This window comes from Phacochoerus africanus, chromosome 1 (genome assembly GCF_016906955.1).
Source record: "Phacochoerus africanus isolate WHEZ1 chromosome 1, ROS_Pafr_v1, whole genome shotgun sequence".
NCBI lineage: Eukaryota > Metazoa > Chordata > Mammalia > Artiodactyla > Suidae > Phacochoerus > Phacochoerus africanus.
Genome location: NC_062544.1, coordinates 14,161,239 through 14,180,822, shown reverse-complemented (window position 1 = coordinate 14,180,822; position 19,584 = coordinate 14,161,239). Strand labels below are relative to the sequence as shown.

At 44.7% G+C, this 19,584-nt stretch overlaps 1 protein-coding gene across 5 annotated transcripts in view; it reads left to right on the top strand.

Annotated features, from left to right (window-relative positions):
- Positions 1-19,584, top strand: part of ADAM19 (ADAM metallopeptidase domain 19) — a 98,887-nt gene that overhangs the window by 9,338 nt on the left and 69,965 nt on the right. The gene's annotated exons all lie outside the window — the stretch shown is intronic.

The following is a 19,584-nucleotide window of genomic DNA, read 5'->3' as shown; positions in this document are numbered from 1 at the left end:
GGTGATAGACATAGGCATGGCTGTGTCTGTTGCCCATTTTTTGATAATTTCCAATCTGCTTTGGCCCCTGGAGAGCTCTTCTTATTTGGCTGGGGCCTTCTGAAGGCTTCTGATATTTCCCCACCAACAGTCCCACTTACATTCTGCCGCACAGACCTTGCAGATAAGGCTTCATGGCTCAGAGAACTGCCTGTCTCCTCTTGGCAGCCTCTGGAGTCCCCTGCAAGCAGATGAGTAATCAAATGCATCACTGCCAAGAAAGGGATGGATGGGGACCTTCCCATATCCAGAAGGATGGGAATGACTGCTAAGCTTGGGTGGAAAGCAAGAATATAAATTATTCCAAATTTGGGCTTTTTGGACACAGAGGAGGGTGAGTGATGTTGGAAGTGCAGTAAAAGCACGATTTAAGTGGTGTGTGCGGTAATGGGCTTCATCCACGTCTTTGCTCTATTTCCAGTATGTGGTGGCCTTCAGGAAGCCAGAAGGAGGGGCGTCTCAATCACTTTTGCTACTTTCCTCCTTGGAGTAGAAATAGTAACTTTCCTCCTACCTTACTCCTGGAGCAAAACCAGCCCTAGAATGTGTTCTTTTTGTCCTAATTCCCTGGAATAGACCTGGCTTGCTGTGTCTGCAGAGGCTGCAGGCCCTGTCTGCCTGGGCTTTCTCCTTGCATCGTCTTCCTCTGGTCCTGCAGGAAAGGCCCTCGGAGGTTCTGTTCTTAGTCTGTCTCAGTAGCCTCTTTCAGTTTCTTATGGCCCCAGCCCTTTAGCTCGGGTCTAAATGTTCCTATTGCCACCTCAATCTAAGCTGTCCTATTCTGCCTCCAGTTGGAGCCCTTGACTCCTCAGCTTCCTCTGAGCAGCCCAAGTGATGGGGTTGGGGTCAGGGGCAAATCCTTTGGAGTTGGACTGGCCAAGCAGGGGTCCCAGGACTCATCCTTCCCTCCTGTTTTGGAATCTTTGCAAGAGACATAGGAAGTTAGAGCGGGAAGATGCCTCGGAAACACTGAGCACAGCAGTTTTAGGCATAGAAGCAGAAACTTCAGATTCAGGTAAGGATAGGCACTTGCTTAAGCCCATACAGCAGGTAAATGAGAGCGGTGAGATGAGGATCATTTGTGTTCCTGAGTGTGGAGTCACAGAAACCCAGATTTGACATACTAGCTGTGTATTTGGGGCAAATTGCTGCATCTTTCGGCACCTCTGTGTCCTCACCTATGAAACGAGGACGATAGCAGCAATCTCAAAGGGATGGCTCTGAAGGCTGAATGTGGGACATGAACCAAGTGCTTACAGAGCACACGGTAAAGGGTCGACTGCTGTTGTGGTTAGGTTGTTGTCCCACACTGAGGTTCCAGAGAAGAGCTCGTGGATGTGGTTCTGTTGTCTGCTGCCCTGAGCAGCTCTCATTTCCCAGTGATCAGCAAGGGGCTGGATGTGGTTCCTGGCCTCCTTGAGTTGGCAGGCGTTAGCCGACCTGATCAAAATGGAAGCAGCAGAGCCAAGTGAGATGACCTCATCAGGTATCCCTGGGGGACGGCTTCCTGCTATTTTCGTCTAAATTGGGCTTTTTGTTTTTGAACATGTGTTAGCAAGCGGAACTCCAACTGCACACGACTTCCTTGTGTGTTTACTTCCCAGAGCCGTCTCATTCATAGTGCGTGCGAGTCTGGATTCAAAACAGCTTGTGGAGGGTTGGGGAAGAGGGCAGGTGCTGCTTTTCTGATTTTTCAGATTTTATTAAAAAAAAAAAAAAGATAAAGCTTTTACAATCTGAGGAGAACCTGGGCTCTGTGCTAAGTTATCCTCAGGCTCTGGTTCTTAATTTCCTCATTGCATTCATTCATCTTTTCCATCTGGCACCAGTGTAGGCACTGCAGATACAGCTGGGAATCAAACAGAGCTTATATTCCAGTGGAGGGAACAGTAAATAAACAAGTGAACATATAGTCTGATGACAGTTGCTGTTGAGGAAACAAAGGAATGCAAGGGCTCCGGGAGCAGGAGGTCAGGAGGGAGGTGCTGTTTTGGAGCAGTGGCCAGAGCAAGCCTTAGTGGGGAATTGATACTTGAGCCCAGACCTGGAGGAGGTGGGGAAGTGAGCTACAGCAGGGGGCTGACAATTGCAAGGAGCAGGAACAGCCAAGTTCAAAGGCCCTAATAGATTATGAAGGTTTCCATTCCCTCTCCCCACACCTACCTACATTTCCCCATGTATTTGGTTTTCAGGCCCTCCAGGAGCTGTAGACAAGGGCTTCTGGGATGCTGGGGGAGGGAGGAGACATTTCTAATTTCTTTTTCATCATCCTGAGGTGTCTGGCCCGTTCTCACCCAATCAAAGCCCATGTACTAATGCATGGCCCGAAATAGCAGTGAGCAGGCCTTTAATGGAATTCACACATGGAGAGGTTGCCAAGAATGGTGAGGACGGAGGAGCATGGGGGTTGGGCCAGGAGAGAGGGGTCATAACAAATGGGCCTTCCGCTCAGGCAGCAGACGCCCAAGATGCCTTGGTTTAATAGCATGGCAGCTGGCAGCCCTTTTCCGGTGTGAGCAACTCGGGTTACATGCATTCCATTCAATGGGAGACATACACCCTTTTCTCTCTTGAGTGCAGGTGAAAGAGAGTGACATCTGAATGTGGCTTTCATGTCTCGTGGTTCTGATCCTGACTCTGCCACTTACTAGTTGTGTGGCCTCTTTAACCCTCAGTTTCCTTGTCTGGGGTATAAAAATAGTCCCAAGATGCATAGCCACAAGAAGGATGAAATGAGCTGTTACACGTCAGGGGCCCAGCATAGTGCCTGGCTTCTACCCTGTAGCCATTAAATGCAGCTGCTATTACTTCTTGCTTGTGGTTTTTTTAATTACAAAAGCAATATGTAAAACATGTAGCAATATCAAAATATAATGACTAAAATAGTGAAATTCTCCCACCCACGGAAAGAATCCACTGTGAACAGTTGGTGGGCTTACCCTGGACCTTTTCTTTGTGTGTGAGAGCACCCTCATAGATACTCATAGGCACACAAGCACACCCAAGCTGCTATTTTTGTTGTGAAGGAAGAAGTGGAAATGAATAGGGAGGAGTTCCCATCATGGGTCAGCAGTTAACAAACCTGACTGGTATCCATGAGGATGCAGGTTCAATCCATGGGCTTGCTTCGTGGGTTAAGGATCCGGTGTTGCTGTGAGCTGTGGTGTAGGTCACAGGCGCAGCTTGGATCCCGAGTTGCTGTGGCTATGGAGTAGGCCGGTGGCTACAGCTCCGATTGGACCCCTCGCCTGGGAACCTCCATATGCCATGGGAGTGGCCATAAAAAGACAAAAAAAAAAAAAAAAGAGGTGGATAAAATCCACTATACGTATCATTCCACGCTGGTTTTTTCAGACTCAGCTGTGTGTGGTGAAGATAGTACTCTGCTCTAATAAAGTATGTTCCACAGTTTTACATCTGCTCACACAGATAACCCATCATTTGCAAATGTTAATGCATAGCTGTTTTTAGGAGCACCTTACTTGGGACAGCGTGGTTCAGTGGAGAGAGTGCTGAGGTCAGAGACAGGCAGTGTGGAATTGGTCAACAAGTCAGTCTGCCCTCCTGGACTTCAACTTTCTCATTCGTTGAATGGGAGTTTTGTCCCAGCTGGGCTCTGAGAACCTTTCCTGCACTATCTATTTAAAGGACACTGTATAAGTGGAAAGTGGAAAAGAAGTCCCTGCCTCAAGGCTTTTGCTCTCTGGTTCTAGGTAGAGACATTCCTGGAAATAGAAGGCAGTAGGATAAAGGCAAACACCCCAAAACCACAGATCTTGAAGTTGAGGATGAACTGCTAGCTCAGGACCCACCGTTTAGGCAACACAAACACAAGAAAGTAAATTACAGGGAAGAAATTATAGGCTACTGTTTCCACAACCCACAATTTTGAGGCAGAAATCCATATTTTTTGTCCATTTAATTTCCCGCAAGCTCTGAGAACTGCCTTGTCCATCCAGAAACCATACTGGACAACAACTTGTTTGCTGAAATCAAGTGGAATCTTCCTTAGCTGTAGGCATCTGGGGAGATGGACGTCTCCAGGGAGATATAGGCCCTGGCTCCCTTCTCCACTTTTTCCCTAGAGGAGGGCACACTGAACTGTTGAACCTGCTTGCAGGATGTTCACTGGCTGCATGACTGCAGTACAAGGTCACCTTGAAAAGCAAATGATCAGATCAAGCAGTGGGCACTGTGCCCAGAGGACCTTTGGCAGTCTACTTCTCTCAGCTGGTCTCCTAAGCACCTTCTGGACCTCTCATCTCTTCAGTCAACTTCCTTACTTGAGTCCTAATGATGCTGAGATGTAGTCTTTGGCTTGGGAAAGGAAAGCTGTCCTTTGGGCTCACCCCATTCGTTGTGCTCCAGTGAAAGAGAAATCCTTTGTGTACAAGTCCAGCTAATAAGAATGGATATTTGTTTTCCTTTGTGTGTATATCTACCTCCAGACCTCATGGGAAGCCCTAATTGTCAAGGCAGAATGTAGGCATTTGGAGGTTTACTGATTATTGTACCCACCACTGCTTCTGACTTTCATGTCTCTCCATATCTCTAACTTCTTATCAGTCCCTCTGAGATAGCAAGGGAGAAGAATTCTTTCCTTGTCCTGGAAATCACGCTTCAGCCTGGAAAATTAACAGGCTAATGGAGTGCTCTCGTCCCTTGATTTTTCCCCTCAACCCTATTTGAGTTGTGTAATTCTGGAAGACCCAGAAGACCCAAGAAGGGAGGAATAGCAGGCAAAGGAGGAGTTTTTTCAGCGGTGGACAGGATGCTATTGCTGCCCTTCTCTTCCAAGGAGGCCTGGTAGAAATCTGTAGCTGATTTCAGGCAAAACTCTGCATAATGCCCAGGCCACAGAGCTCTCCCCAGCTCCCACCTTCCCAGCTTCCTCTTAGGTGGGGAATAGACTCTAACATTTCATCTCGGATAAAGGACAGCTCTCTTTGACCCTCTCTTGTCAGAAGCTTCATTTGTTGTTGGCAAAATTCAATTTCCTGGATCAAAGAGAAGCTTAAGAAAGGCTTAGACATATCCTGGTGCTCTTGGTGAACCATGCTTCACTGAGTTGCATTTAAATGAGTCACAGGCATATGGATTACATTTCACTTAAAATACACATGGCTTAAGAAATTAGAGGATATCGCTCCTTAACCAAGTATTTGGCAGATCTAAAGTATTCAAAATGTTTTTCCAAACTCGGTGCACAGCTGGGCTCCCCATTGCCTGCAGCTGAGATTGTATAACCCTAGGAGATTGGTGCCGAGGAAACCGTTGGATGGATGGGTGGGAACATCAGAATTTGAAGAGAGCTGCCGGTGAGCGTCTAAAATTTTCTTCAGACCTTGTTTTCAAAGTATCAGGAACTGGAATTAACCCTGCTGCATTCACTCTGAGTCAGCGAATGCCCAAACGGATTTAAATTCTAAGTGCTGGGCTAGGCACCTTTCCCCAGAGAGACCTCATAGTCCTGTTTGAAATGCGGTTTCCAATTGTATAGATGGAAGTTGATTTCAGTTATCTTCCTGTGTTGTCCAGAACTCCTAGTGTGGCAGACCAAATGGATTGCCAGCCAATCTGATGTGATCTTTGTACAAGCCGAATTCTCAGCCCTAGAATAGCGGAGACCCTAAGCAGGATCTCCACTATTTCTAAATCATTAGAAGCATGGTATCACTTTCTTGGGACTCATTGTACAAACTCAATCTCAGCAACTACAAGTGGCCCTCTGGCGGGATGTAGCTATGCAGTAGCCTCAGAAGTGGGAAGAGAGTATCAAGGTGCGTCTACAACTGAGATAACCTAGATGTGTTGATTCTTATGGCTGTGAACACGTAAGCCCGAAATGTCATAATCCATGGAACAGGCTTGGGCTTTGGTACCAGAGAGACTCACAGTTGCAGGCATTGACACTTTCTGAGTAGGTGGCCTTCAGCAAGTCACTTGCCTACAGAATGTTGTTTCTTCATCTGTATTCACATTCATATCCCTTAGTGAGCATTTACTGGGAGCCAGTCACCATGCAGAGGTACTTCACATGCCGTCTCATTTAATACTCATGGCAGCCCTTTTAAGAAGATATTCTTGTTGTTCACTTTTTATAAATGGAGAAATTCAAGTGTGAGAAATCGGAGTAGTTTTCCCATGTCAGGCAGAGCCAGGAGTCAAACTCAGATCTCCATGCTTCTTGCTATAGTCTACCTCCTGCATGGACAACACACATTAGTAACTTCATTGCAGGGTTGGGTAGGCTGAAAAATGTCCCCTACCCCCTAGGAGATCCACATTCTAATTCCTAGAACATGAAACTATGCTGCCTTATGTGGCTAAAAATCTTTGTTAGGTGTGACTAAATTACAGATTTTGAGAAGGGAAGATTATTGTGGATTTTCTGGGTGGACTGTAAATGCAGTCGCGAGTGTATTTGTAAGAGGAAGGCAGAGGGAGATTTGCTCACAGACAGAAGAGGAGAAGGCGTTGTGATCTTAGAGATGAGAGTAACGCAGCCACAAGCCAAGGGATTAGGGCAGCCATGAGAAGCTGGGAGAGGCCAGCAATGGAACCTCCCAGAAGAAGTGCAGCTTTGCTGACAACTTGATTTCAGCTCAGTAATACTTTTTCTTTTGGTCTCCAGAACCCTGAGAGAATAACTTTACATTAAGCCACCATGTTTGTAATAATTTGTTACACAGCAGCCACAGGTAACTAATACTCAGGGTTTGGGAGCCTTAGTGATAATGTATTTTGATGTGGTTAGTATAATGCCTGGCACATAACAAGCAGGATTTCAATGTACGTTAACTTTCATTAATGCAAAATCAAGAAGAGATGTTTTCTAAAGTGTCTTGGTGATGCAAAGCATTGCATGTGCCCCTGTCTTCAAGGAAGAACGTGACAAGAGAAAAACATATTGAGAAATAGTGTGTGGTTACCGTTTGTCAACATTTCCCAAGTTCCGGGTCGTGATGTCTGATGCTCAGTCTGGCTGAGGAATGATGGTCGGAAATGAATAATGATGTTATCACTCATGGGAACAGCTACAATGTAGGTGATGGCTATATAGCAACCTCTGTTTTGCAGTCTTTACATAGTTCGTCTGAGTCATCACAGCAACCCTATGAAGCGTGGGTACCTGTATTAGCACTATTTGGCAGATGGGGATACTGAAGCAGGCATGGAGCAGTGTAACTTGCTCAAGCTCACCTGGATAGGAAGGGCAGAACCAGGACATAGAGCTAGATCTATTTGACTCCAAGCCCAGGCTCTTGGCTGTGGCCTCAGATTGCCTCTTGGATACGATGCGTTTGTTCTGTATGCTCTTCTTGGGTTAACACTGGTGTTACTGCTCTATTATTCCACCCTCCTTCTTTCCTTTCCTTCTGCCTTCCCTAGGTCCTGGTTAGAATTTGGATTTTAGTGAGAGTTCCTTTGTTGCACAGTGGGTTAAGGATCCGGCAATGTCACTGCTATGGCTCAGGTCATTGTTATGGTGTGGGTTTCCTGACCTGGAAACTTCCACGTGCCAGGGGCATAGCCAAAAAAGAAAAAAACAAAAACAACTCTGGAATTTGAAGTTCAGTGGCCTGTAGTGTTGTATGCCAGGCAAATTGAATTCGGAGCCTGGATCCTTGCACCTACAAGCGGTATAAACTTTGGCAAGTTGCTTTTACCTTTGCGAGTCTCAGTTTCCTCATCCACACGATGGGGTTAATAATAGCTGTCACCTCATCAGATGTTGTGTGATATTCAATAACGTAATGCTCGTAAGGGCTTACCCTGTGCCTGGTGCACTGTGAGAGTCCAGTAAATAGTCGCTATTACTTGTATTTCAGGATGGGAAAAACATTTACGAATGAAGTAAGAGGGAATTCCCCCAAGTTGGTTTCCAAGTGTAATTAGGAAGATGACCTTAAAACCCATTGCCCCTGGGAGGAAACTCACTTCTGCTCTCCAGCTGTGCCCAGTTTGACCTAACTGTATCTCAAGAACACAGCTTTGCAGGCTTCTCTAGCTGGCTGAACTGTACCTCTTGTCCGTGCCTGCAGAATCGGTGCCCATGCCCTCCCTTGGTGAGGCCCTGAGCTATCTGATAAGGACTTGGGATTTGTTCACTGGTTCCGGCTCTCTCTCCTTCTAGGGACCCGCAGCCACGGCTGCCTGTGTAGCCAGGAAGGATGTCCATGGTTTTCTTTTGTCTCAAGCTTATTTCTCCTGGCGGCCCTTCTGCAGGAGCACGGGGTAAAATGAATGGGAGGAAGCTGTCAGCTGCCCTGTTGGCTGTAGGTGGGTCCTTGTCAGAGCGAAGGGAAGCTGTACTTGGAGGAAGTTGGGAATTTGAGGAACCCTTGACCACCAGGCTGTTTACCTTAAGGGAACAGCGATAGCTTGCATCCAGCGAGTGAGCATTTACACTGAACATACTATTTCACATAGGTTTTTTAACCCTGTATAAATTTCCATGTAAATTCATCCAAATAGGTTCCTATTTTATCCCAAGTTTTAGAGCCTTTTTTTTTTTTTGTCTTTTCGCTATTTCTTTGGGCCGCTTCTGCAGCATATGGAGTTTCCCAGGCTAGGGGTCGAATTGGAGCTGTAGCCCCCAGCCTATGCCAGAGCCACAGCAATGCGGGATCCAAGCCGTGTCTGCAACCTACACCACAGCTCATGGCAATGATGGATCGTTAACCCACTGAGCAAGGGCAGGGACCGAACCCGCAACCTCATGGTTCCTAGTCGGATTCGTTAACCACTGCGCCACGATGGGAACTCCTTTTTTTTTTTTTTTTTTCTTTTTTCTTTTTGGCCATGCCCACTGCATGCTGAAGATCCTGGCCAGGAATCAAACCCGAGCCACAGCAGTGACAATGCCAGATCTTTTACCTGCTGTACTACCTGGGAACTCCTATAGCTTATTTTTCTTCTGGCTAGGAAATACAGTGTGGGCAATCAACAATTATTTTTAAAAATTTATATATCTTTTTGGAGTGTTTAAAACTTTGATAATAAAATTCTAGAAAAAAATTACCTAAGTAATAGAGTTTTAAATTACATGAGATCCAAACTTTATGTACTGTTCTGTAATTTGCTTATTTTATTATTTATCTTCAATATCTTTCCACATTAGCATATTTACAGACCATTTCATTCTTTTTTATGATAACCATTGAATGGATGGACCAAAATTTTAAAATCTCCCTACTGGACAGTTTTTCAATTTCTTGCTTTTATAAATAATACTGCACTTGTAAGCGTATACATAATCTTGAAGCATATTTGCAAGTATTTCTGTAGGATTGATACCTAGAAGTAGAATTGCAAGGTCATATAGCATATATGTTTAAAATGTTTTAAATTTTGACAAATTATACCTCATATTCCACAGATTCCTCCCCAAAGCTGTACCATTTGACATCCATACAGCACAGTATGGGAGTCTATTATGGATACATTCCCATGTAAGTTTATTGGATCATTTTTAATGGCTATATGATATTATATTGTATCTGTATGCCTTAATTAACTTTTAAAATTTCTTACAATGAAAAATTATCGAGTGTACATAGAAGTGGAGAGAAAAATATAATGACTTCCCACATATCTATCATTCAGATTCGGTCATAAAGAGGCCATGATTAATCATCCCATATCAATGGGCATTCAAGCTATTTAAAAATTTTTTTGCTGGAGTTTCTGTTATAGCTCGGTGGTTAACAAACCTTACTAGTATCCATGAGGATGCAGGTGCGATCCCTGGCCTTGCTCAGTGGGTTAAGGATCTGGCATTGCTGTGAGCTGTGGTATAGGTCACAGATGCAGCTCAGATCTGGCATTTCTGTGGCTGTGGTGTAGGCCAGCAGCTTCAGCTGTGATTCAACCCCTAGCCTGGGAACCTCCATATGCCGTAGGTTTGGGCCTAAAAAGACAAAAGAAAAAAATTCCCACTTTTACAAACAGTGCTGGAGTGTACGCCTTTTTGTTCTTTGGGAGGTGCTTGTGGAGGATCCCCTAGGTATGAATCCCTGGATCACAGGGAATTTACACAGAACATGTAGGTAAAGATAACACAAAGACACATTGCCTTTGGCTGCTCTGTAAGTCACACCCACCACCTGTGTTAGGAGAACTTATTTCACACATTCTCACAAATGAGTTGATTGTTGAGCTTGGTCAGACTCTTTAAACCCAAAATCACCTGCCTGCTTTTTTTTTTTTTTTAAACAACAGCTTTGTTGAGATTTAACTTATGTACCATATAGGTGATCCATTTAAATAATGTGCCATTCAGTGTTCTTTTGTTTTTGTTTTTTGTTTTTTTAACCAGGTTTACAGAGTTGTTCTAATTTTTGAACGTTTTCATCAATTCCAAAAGAAACCATTAGCAGTGTTATGGGTTGAATGTGTTCCCACCAATTCATATGTTAAGGTTCTAAACATTTGTACCCAGAGCAACCTTACATGGAGATAGAGTCATTGTGAATGTAATTAGTTGAAATGAGGTCATCCTGGAATAAGGGTAGCACCTAATCCAATATGACTGGTGTCCTTTTAAATAGGGGAAATTTGGACACAGACTTAGGGAGAATGCCATGTGGATATTAGATTATGCGTCCACAAGCCAAGGAAATGCCAGAAGCTAGGAGAGATGCCTGAAACAGATCATTCCCTAGTTTCTGCAAAGTGAACTTGGCCCTGCTAACACCTTAATCTTAGATTGAACTTTTAGAACTCTGAGGCAACAAATTTCTGGTTTTTAAATCTCAGTTTGTGGTACTTTGTTAAGGTGGCCTTAGCAAACTTGTATAAGCAGTTATCCCCCATGCTTTCCCAATGCCATCAGCTCTAGGAAACCACTAATCTGCTGTCTGTCGCTATAGGTTTGCCTATTCTGGATATTTCATATAAATGGGATTATGTACTATTGGTCTTTTGTCACTGGCTGCTTTCACTGTGCAATGTTTTTGAGTTTTCTCCATGTTGTACAGCATGCATCTGTACGCTATTCGTTTTTATTGCTGTATACTATTCCATTGTATGGATAGACTGTATTGTGTTTATCCTTTCATCAGTTGATGGGTCTCCTGCCTTTTATTAAACCAGAGTTAACCTGACTCTACAAGTTTGATTTCAACAGATACCAATTGAGCACCTGTGTGTAAAGTCCTATTCTAGGTGCACTTCAGGGAGTAGATGCAAACACAGTATCTCCTTTGTGGGGGAGAAAACATCCAACAGCAAATCTGAAGCTGGTTAAAAATTTACTTAATAGAGTTAGAAGTCAAGTGCTAAGGAGGCAAGAAGGAAGGGAAAATTTCTGACTGGGGGTGGGCAGCAAAAGCTTCCCTCAGAAGGGTTCCTTGGAACTCTGTCTTAAGCAAAGAGAGGAGTCTTTGGATGAGGGAGGGAGGAGAGATGAGTGGAAGAATGAGAAAGGAATTCAGACTGAGAAATTAATATATAAATATTTGGTCTGGATCTAGGGGAACCAAAACTGTAAGGCTAATAAGTACTAATAATAGGAATTCAGTAGCTCAACTCGTCAAATCATTGTAATTTGGAAGAGTGGCATGTGGGGGTGGGGAGAGGGTTTCTATCCTTTCCACAGCTGGCCTGCCTGAGGATATGAGGGGCTTAGAGCTCAAACTTTTTTGTTATCTTATTTTTGACTTTGAGTTGGCTCTCTTGTCTCTGGTAAAACCATATGGCCCAAGAGGTAGGTGGGGTATTTTTAGGAAAGAGGCTTAAATTGCAGTTTAAAGCTGAGCTGTCTTTTCTGCCCCTCTGGTGAGAAGAAGCTCTTTCCACACCCCTCCTCATTGAGGGGATATTTGGGCTGAGCCCAGTGAATGGAGGTGTACCTAGTGGATGGGCTATTGACTACCAGGGGCTGAGCCCAAGGCAAAGATGGTTTCTTCCCACCTCTGGGAGGTGGGGGAGTCTCCAGAGAAGCAGGGGGGTGGTGGGCAGGATACAGATGGATGTATGGATGTATGAATTGGATTTGGGAGATGTGTTGCAAGTCCCACCTTCCAGAACTCTGTGTTCATCTTCAGGGATGTGCCGGAAGTCTTCACCCAGGCTCCCTGGAAGCTGGAGGATGTTTCTCCTCTCCAACCTTTGTGCTCAGGGAATGGAGCGTGACTATCCTGGGAGAAAGTCTATGGGAGGAAGAAGCTAATTCTGAGCCTCTGGACTGGGTCTGTCCTGAGAATGAAACCACATTTGCATTTCACCCAGGAGATATTCTGGTTTTAAGAATGTAACCTTTACTCTTTCTTGATTGAGAACTCAGCAACATACAAGGTGTCAGCAGACCTTTGGCTGACACCTTGAACACCAAATAAATAGGCTTTGGGGCACCCTGGAGCAAGTTGTGGGTCTTGCTCACATTCACCTGGGAGCAGATATTGGGTCAAAGAATCCAAGAGTCTCCAACATACCTGGCTTGAGCTCCGAAGTATTCATTGGGAATTCTTAATTTCCTGTCTCTCTTACCTTCTCTTCCTTCATTCAACAAATACTGTGAGTGCCAGCTATATTGCTGGCATTGGGCTAGGTCCTGAGTGATCCTGGAAGACCAACAACAAGCAAAACACAGTCTGCCGTCATGGAGCTTAGAGCTTAGTGGAGGAGAGCAGTAACTCACCGTTACTGAACAACGCAGGGCAGGAGGGAAGGAAGGTATGATGGAGGATGTGGAGGGTACGGCTGGAGCCCAGAGAAGGGGGACCTGTCCTGGACTGGGGTCAGGGAAGGCTTCTAGGAGGAAGTGAAGTAAAAGGAAGGAGTAGGGTGGTGGTAGAGTTGGTGGTGGGGTTGGCTTATACAAGGGAAATGGGTTCCAAGAAGCACAAGTGGCAGGAACAAAGGTTTCAAAGGCCTTTTTTGATGATGAAAAGTTCTTGTTCAGAGAGCAAGATGGAGGAAGGAAATGGTGAGAGAGAAGTTGCCCAGGTGGCTGAATCCTTGAAGGGCCTTGTAGGTCTCTTAAAGGGATTGGGTGTTTATTTTGAGGGGAATGGGAAGCTGATGAAGAATATTTAAAAGTCAGATGGGCGTTCCCATTGTGGCTCAGCAGAAAGGAATCTGACTAGCATCTATGAGGACACAGGTTCCATCCCTGGGCTTGCTCACTGGGTTAAGGATCTGGCATTGCCATGAGCTGTGGTTTAGGTTGCAGATGCAGCTTGGATCCTGTGCTGCTGTGGCTTTGGTGTAGGCTGGTAGCTACAGCTCTGATTCAACCCCTAGCCTGGGAACCTCTATAGGCCACGAGTGTGGCCCTAAAAAGACAAAAATAAAGTCAGATAGTGACAGCATCCAACATGCATGTGAGAAGGACCACTTAGACTGAAGTGTGGAGGATGGATTTGAAGAGGTCAGATTGGCGACAATAATAAGACCCATTCAAAAGCTTTATGATAATCTCAGGAAGAAATTGTGGTGGTGTAATTTAGGGACAAGGAAGCCGATATGGAGAGAAGGGGATAGATTCTAGAGATATTTATAGGGTGAAATCAAAGAGACTGGAAGATGGTTTGGATGGGCTGGAGAAGAGAATGGATTCAAAGGCCAATATGAGGTTCCTGGCTTGAGCAGGGCAATGGTACGTGTCCCTAGGTTTGTCCTTAGCTTGTGGTAAGAACTCAGACATGCCACTTTTTTTTTTTCCCTCACATTTTCAATTTTCTCATTAGATGAAGATAACAATCTCCAGTCACCAAATCTGCAGGATTGTGGCAGGGACCCCCTAAGAAAATCTACGTGAAAAGTAGCATCTGTACTCTTGTCACAACCCTAAAAGTCCTGGCAGAAGCAAAGTCTGTCCCTAGCCTGGTTATCTCTGTAATTTGGACTCTTAAATAGTCTTTCCTCCTTATCTACAATTCTAAGCACTTGATCCCCCAGAGCTAGTGAGACCTCTCCCATTCCTGCAGCTGAGGCCTTGCTGGGGGCCTCCGTGGGGGTTCTCAAACCAGCTTTTGTTGAAAACAATGATATCATTGAGTGGGTGGAGCTGGGCCAGGCGTTCCTCAGCCAATTTAAGGAGAAATGGGGTCTTTATGATTTCTGTACTTGTGGCTGTCTTCCAGTCCCTCCATAGCTCCCACGTGTCCCACTGTCTCCTTTTCCTCCTCCTTTTACCCCCGAGGTTATGGGTTTCCAGAAAACTGGCGGCCTCCACATTTTCTCTTCTTGCATCAGTCTCCCTGGAGAGAGATCCAGATGGGCCAAGGGTCTATAATGGCTTCATTATATCAGGCATGGTTTCTTTCTCCAAAGCCCTCCCCCTCCCAGGAAAGGAAGGGCAAGTCATGGAAAGGGATTCCTGGAGGGAGACTGGAGAGCTAGAGAAAGAGGAGATCTGAGTGTTGGGAACGATGTCAGGCTCCTGGTATTCTAGAAGCTCTTTACCTCTTCTTGATGATGGATTTGGGGCTTGGGTAAGAAAGCAAAGGTTAAACTGGCCTTTCATTTCTGTGGTGATAGGGACATGGCTGTGGAAAGGGTGATTCCCTAGGCGGCTCTTTCTATGCTCAACACACACACACACACACACACACACACACACACACACACACTCATGCACAGGCATCCTTCTTTCATAGTTGTGTAGGCAGCTTGTTAGGGGAAATGGTTGCAGCTTGGTTTGCAGCAGTTATAGGAAGGATGGGAAATCAGTTGTGACTCGTTGTCAAGGGACCTACCTTCTGTGTGGCCTGTTAGTGTTTGCAAAGTTATTTCACAGATGACCTTGGAAAGGAGGGAACATACTTTCCCCTCCGCCTTTCTATGTTCTTGGCTAGGAACCCTGTAACAAATTCATGTTAACAGAGAGACAAGCAAAAGTTTACTAGCATGAATACATGGGAGATAATCAAAGAAAAAATGAGTAACACTGTTAGAATTTAGGCTTCTGCAGCATCTTCAACAAAGAGCAATACATTTGTAGAGAAATGACAGAACCAAGGAAAGAGGTTTTAGGCTTCTAAAGTCAGTAAACTGTAGGAAAGTAAATATTTGGGAAGTGAATGGTAGATGAAGTCTAGTTAGTAAAGTTTGTCGTGTGGTTTCCTCTGGTGCTGTCTCGAGACTGATGGTTCTAATGTTGTCCTCTGGTGGTTAACTTTTGTCCTTCCTGGTAAAGGGGAGAGGAGGGGCACCTTTGAAAATTTATGTCCTGCTTTGAGGCACATAGAAGCAGGGCAGAGAGCTTTTCTCAAATCTGCTGCTTCTCAGTCACCTTCAGCTCACAGTGATCCTAATGCTGAAGTGGTGCACCTGCAGTGGCGTAACCTGTCACTCTTCAGCCGCCTCTGTCTTCATGACGGCAGAAGCAAGTGGAGGGCGGGAAGGTTGTGCTGGCCTCTTTCGTGTTCCCTCACACATCGCCTTGAACATAATTGGCCTCAATAAATATTTGTGTTCTGAGGAGACTGCAACTTGGCCAAGAACCCAGAGCAAAAACGTGATGAATTCAAGCCAGGAGGAACTTGGTCTTCCTGAGGCCACATGCCCTGTCAGTTGTACTGTATTATGCAGCTTAATAGGCATTTATTGATGAGGTTGCATGAACATCCTTCCTCTCTGCTGTCTCTGAGTGTCTGGATCGCCTAACTCTTGGATCATCTACCATTGATGTTAACTTTATTTAGACTGATGGGTTTAGAAGCAAAATATAATGGTGTGATTTTGGTAAGCTGTTTTTGCTCTTTTTCAGATGAATCTGAAAAGGCCAAGAGTGGAGTGTGTTGGGGAGGGGGTCATTGAACAGAGTGTGTGGCTTATAAAGATGTTTTTGTCACAGTAGACTCTGCAATTTATTCACAAGCCCCTGTCCGAGCCACAAAAACTTTATGGAGAGAATGTGAGGCAATACAGAGAGCAAGGGAAAGGCAGAAGAACTGCGGCTTGAAAAGGACAGGGTCTAGGAACTCACAGACAGTCTCTTCAGGTGCCATCGCTGGCGTGACTCAGCACAGCCATTTTCACCATTTTTGAGATGGTAGTCACTTCATCTTCAGTGAAATGCGATCTCATTGTCCTGGCTTGTTCTGACGCACTCCAGGTGGCCCCAGTCAGCATGCAGCAAGAAGGGGACATTTTCTAAATGCAAATCAGGCTCTGTTTTCCCGAGAAAGTGGCAGGGAGGCTGGGCAGTTGAGGACCACAGGTGTTCACTATGACCTAGGAGGGCTTTCCAAGTTCTAACCTTCTTGGCTTGTGCCTTCTCTTTGGTTTGTGCTTTAAGATGCTAAGAAACTTACCAAGTTTCTTATCAAAGGCTTATCACAGTCATTGGGATATTTAATCTGAGCCTGAAAAAGGACCGAGAACCCACATTTAGGACAGGTTAGTTTGTGACCCTTGCTTTTTGTTTGTCTGCTTTTATTCATGGGATGGCCCACCGATTCCCCCTTTGCTAAATAAGTATATTCTCATGGGTCCTGTGATTGTAAAATTTCCTTTTCTTCGCTTCTCCTGTGTCTTATCCACAGAGTTTATCTGTAAAGTTTAACCATCACCTCTTTGTCTATTTCCTTCAGGTTAATCTGATAAAACACTCCGGTATTTACCAAAACTAGATGCCACGATAACTGCTTCACTTTTTTATTTTTCACAGAAGTGGTATAAAGATTGTACCCCATTTCCGTGAACTATTTTTTTTTCCGGTTCTAATAAATGCCCATCATCAGTACTTTACAGGGCACTGCAAAATAAACCCGTAAACTCTTCTTGGGTGAGCCATTTTAGGGCCTCTCAGGTCCCTGACAGTTAAGCCTCCTGATCCCAAGAAGTCAGGCCTATTTGCACAGAGAGGTTATTCATCTTTGTGGAGGCAGCCAAGAGCAAGGCCTGAGGAGGATTAAATAAAGACCCTGCTAGTTAAAGGAGTAAACATTGCTCATCCAAACATCCTTTGGTCAACAACACTGAAGCAAAACATAGGACCAGGAGCTGGTCGGAAGGGTGCCAGGTCTTGTCAGGACTGGGAGAAGATGTAATGGGATGCAACTGGTGAAAGGGAGTGTTGATTTAATGCATCGTTTGGCAACTTCCTTAACAGAAGGTTAGAGACAACATGCTTCAGCTTTATGCCAGGCTTGCAGGTGGCACCATCTTGCTTGGCAGCATTGCTTCTGGAGCTGGAGCTCTGGTAGCCAAGATGCTGACTCAGGTGAGTCCGTGGAGTTGGAGGAGATCTGCTCTTTCTATCAGAAAGTTCCCCCTTCTGGGGCCTTTCTGTTCCCTCAAAAAGGAATGCCTCTGCCTGTGGGCCCCTGGACTGTCAGTCCCTTATTTGGCTTTAGGACCATGCCTTTGGCATGTTGGTTTGTTTCCATTCCTTTGGAGTCAGGAGGTGGAATGAGCACTGCTTTGGAAATCTTGGTTCAGAGACAGCTTGAGCTGTCTCCTCTCCCCTTTTCTTTCTTACTCCTTGAAAACAAAAGACAACAAAACAATACTTACTGAAATTGTTACTTTGTCCCAAATATGGGCAAGCATTAGCCATTATGTTAGAACAGCACTCTGCTTTTCAGAAGTTCTTCCCAGTTCTTCTTCTTCTTTTTTTTTTTTTTTAGCAAATATTCATAATCAAACACTCTTCTAGCATTTTATAGCAATCCCATAAAGTGGATTCTATCATTTCTCTCATTTTATAGATAGGAGAACTGGGGCACAGAGAGGCTGATTTGCCCAAGTTTGCAGAACTTATAAGCACCATAGCTAGTATATGAATGTATTTTATTATTTGCTTCTCTCAATGGGGCTGTGTTATCATAATTATTACACTGTTCATTTGCAGTCTAGGCGACAGAATCTAGGTGGCTCAGGTGAAGACAATTCTCATACAAAGACTAATAGTTAGCACTTGTCAAAGTTTTATTTATCTCATTAATGGGGGAATCAACAAAATGATAAAACTGGCTTAAACATTAGATAGGTAAGGAAAACCCACACACATATGTGTAAAAACATAAAAACAGCCGCCGGGCTGGGTAGAGTGTATCTGTGTGTGTGTGTGTGTATAGGTTTTTTTCAATAGGAAAAAAGGAATGCTGAGATAACATTGTTCAGTTAGAAACAGAACTGGTTAATATCCTAGGGGCAATAAAATCATAATCTTGGGAGTTATTTTTTCTACTAGATGGAAATCATTTGCACCTCTATTGTATCTTATTAGGTTTTTACATGTTTCTTAACATCTAATTTTACAGGGCATTACAAGAGCTGCCCTCATTCATTGTAAGTAGTCTTTCAGAGCTTCATCCCCTTTGCCTTCATCAGGCCTCTTAGAGCCTGCAGTTTAAGGGTGCTCTTGTATGACAATTTAAAGGCACCTTGGTGATCTCTGCAGTGATCTTTTGCCTCATTTCCAGGTAGGGTTTGAAATGACAGTCATCTAGAAAGTGGTGCTGCTGGTGCTCAAACCAAACTTTTCCAAGCCTGGACTTTCTCTCTAGGTAGTGCTCAAAATCTTTAGGTTTTGAGACGGTGATTCGGAGGCTAGAAATGAGAAAAGGAAGTTAGAATGTTTAAATTGATCTAGTGGAGCAGGAGAATTCCCAGAGCTTGAAAAGGTATCACCTGGAAAGACTATTAAAAAATGGAGATTTCTGAGTCCTTCTCTAGAGAATGTAATTCTCAGTGGGGCTGGGCTGGGGCCTGGGATTTTATATTTTTTCACAGCATTTCCGGGTGTTGTGTTACTGGGCTAAGTCCCAGGATGCTGGCATTCAAAGGATGAGTGAAAAATGAAAATGCCTTATGTTATCACCAGCATGGTGGTCAGGGTGAGGAGGAAGCCCCTCCAGAGAAAATAAGAGGGACCAGCAAGGCAGTACCTCCCTAGGGTCACCAGCATCTAAGTGCCCCCATACTCTTGAAAGAGCTAAGATGGAGCAAGACTTGAGAGAAGGTGGTGTCAGTAAGAACAGGAACTGGGCTGGGCAGAGTGGTGTTTGTTTATGCTGAGCATGTCTGTGTAGGTGGTTTTTCAAGGTAGTTTGGAAATTGTTACCACTTTGTCTTCACTTATTTGCTTATCTGAAACAGAAGGATGGGGGAGGGGGTTGAGCTCAGAGAGGATGTTTTGCAAATTTGTTTTAGTCCTGCTGATGCTTTCTCCCTAGGGAGAGTTTTAGAGAAGCTTAGAGAGGCATTTGAAATTAGTTTGACAGTGCATGATCCTTAAAGGGATGGTTCTGGGTTTGAAGGCTGTGAGTCTCAAGAAAGGTGGGTCAGGACTTTTGCAACTGCAGTGTGTTTTGTGGGGTGGGGTGCATCTGGCTACGTGTACAGTTGTCAGCCACCACGAGCAATTCTATTGTCCTTCGTTGGAAACTGACCTTATATTTTAAGTCTAGTATTTGGGGGACAGCTTATTTTCCCTGTTGGAATTCAGAAGATATAAGTTGTGCTCCAGAGCTTTGGGGTCTGAGCCACCAGGGTTTCTCCCAAAGTGAGCTCTGCAGCGCTGTTTGCTATTAGCATCAGGATGATGTGGGATTTCTTCCTGCCTGTGGGCTTGTGAGCTTGGAGGGC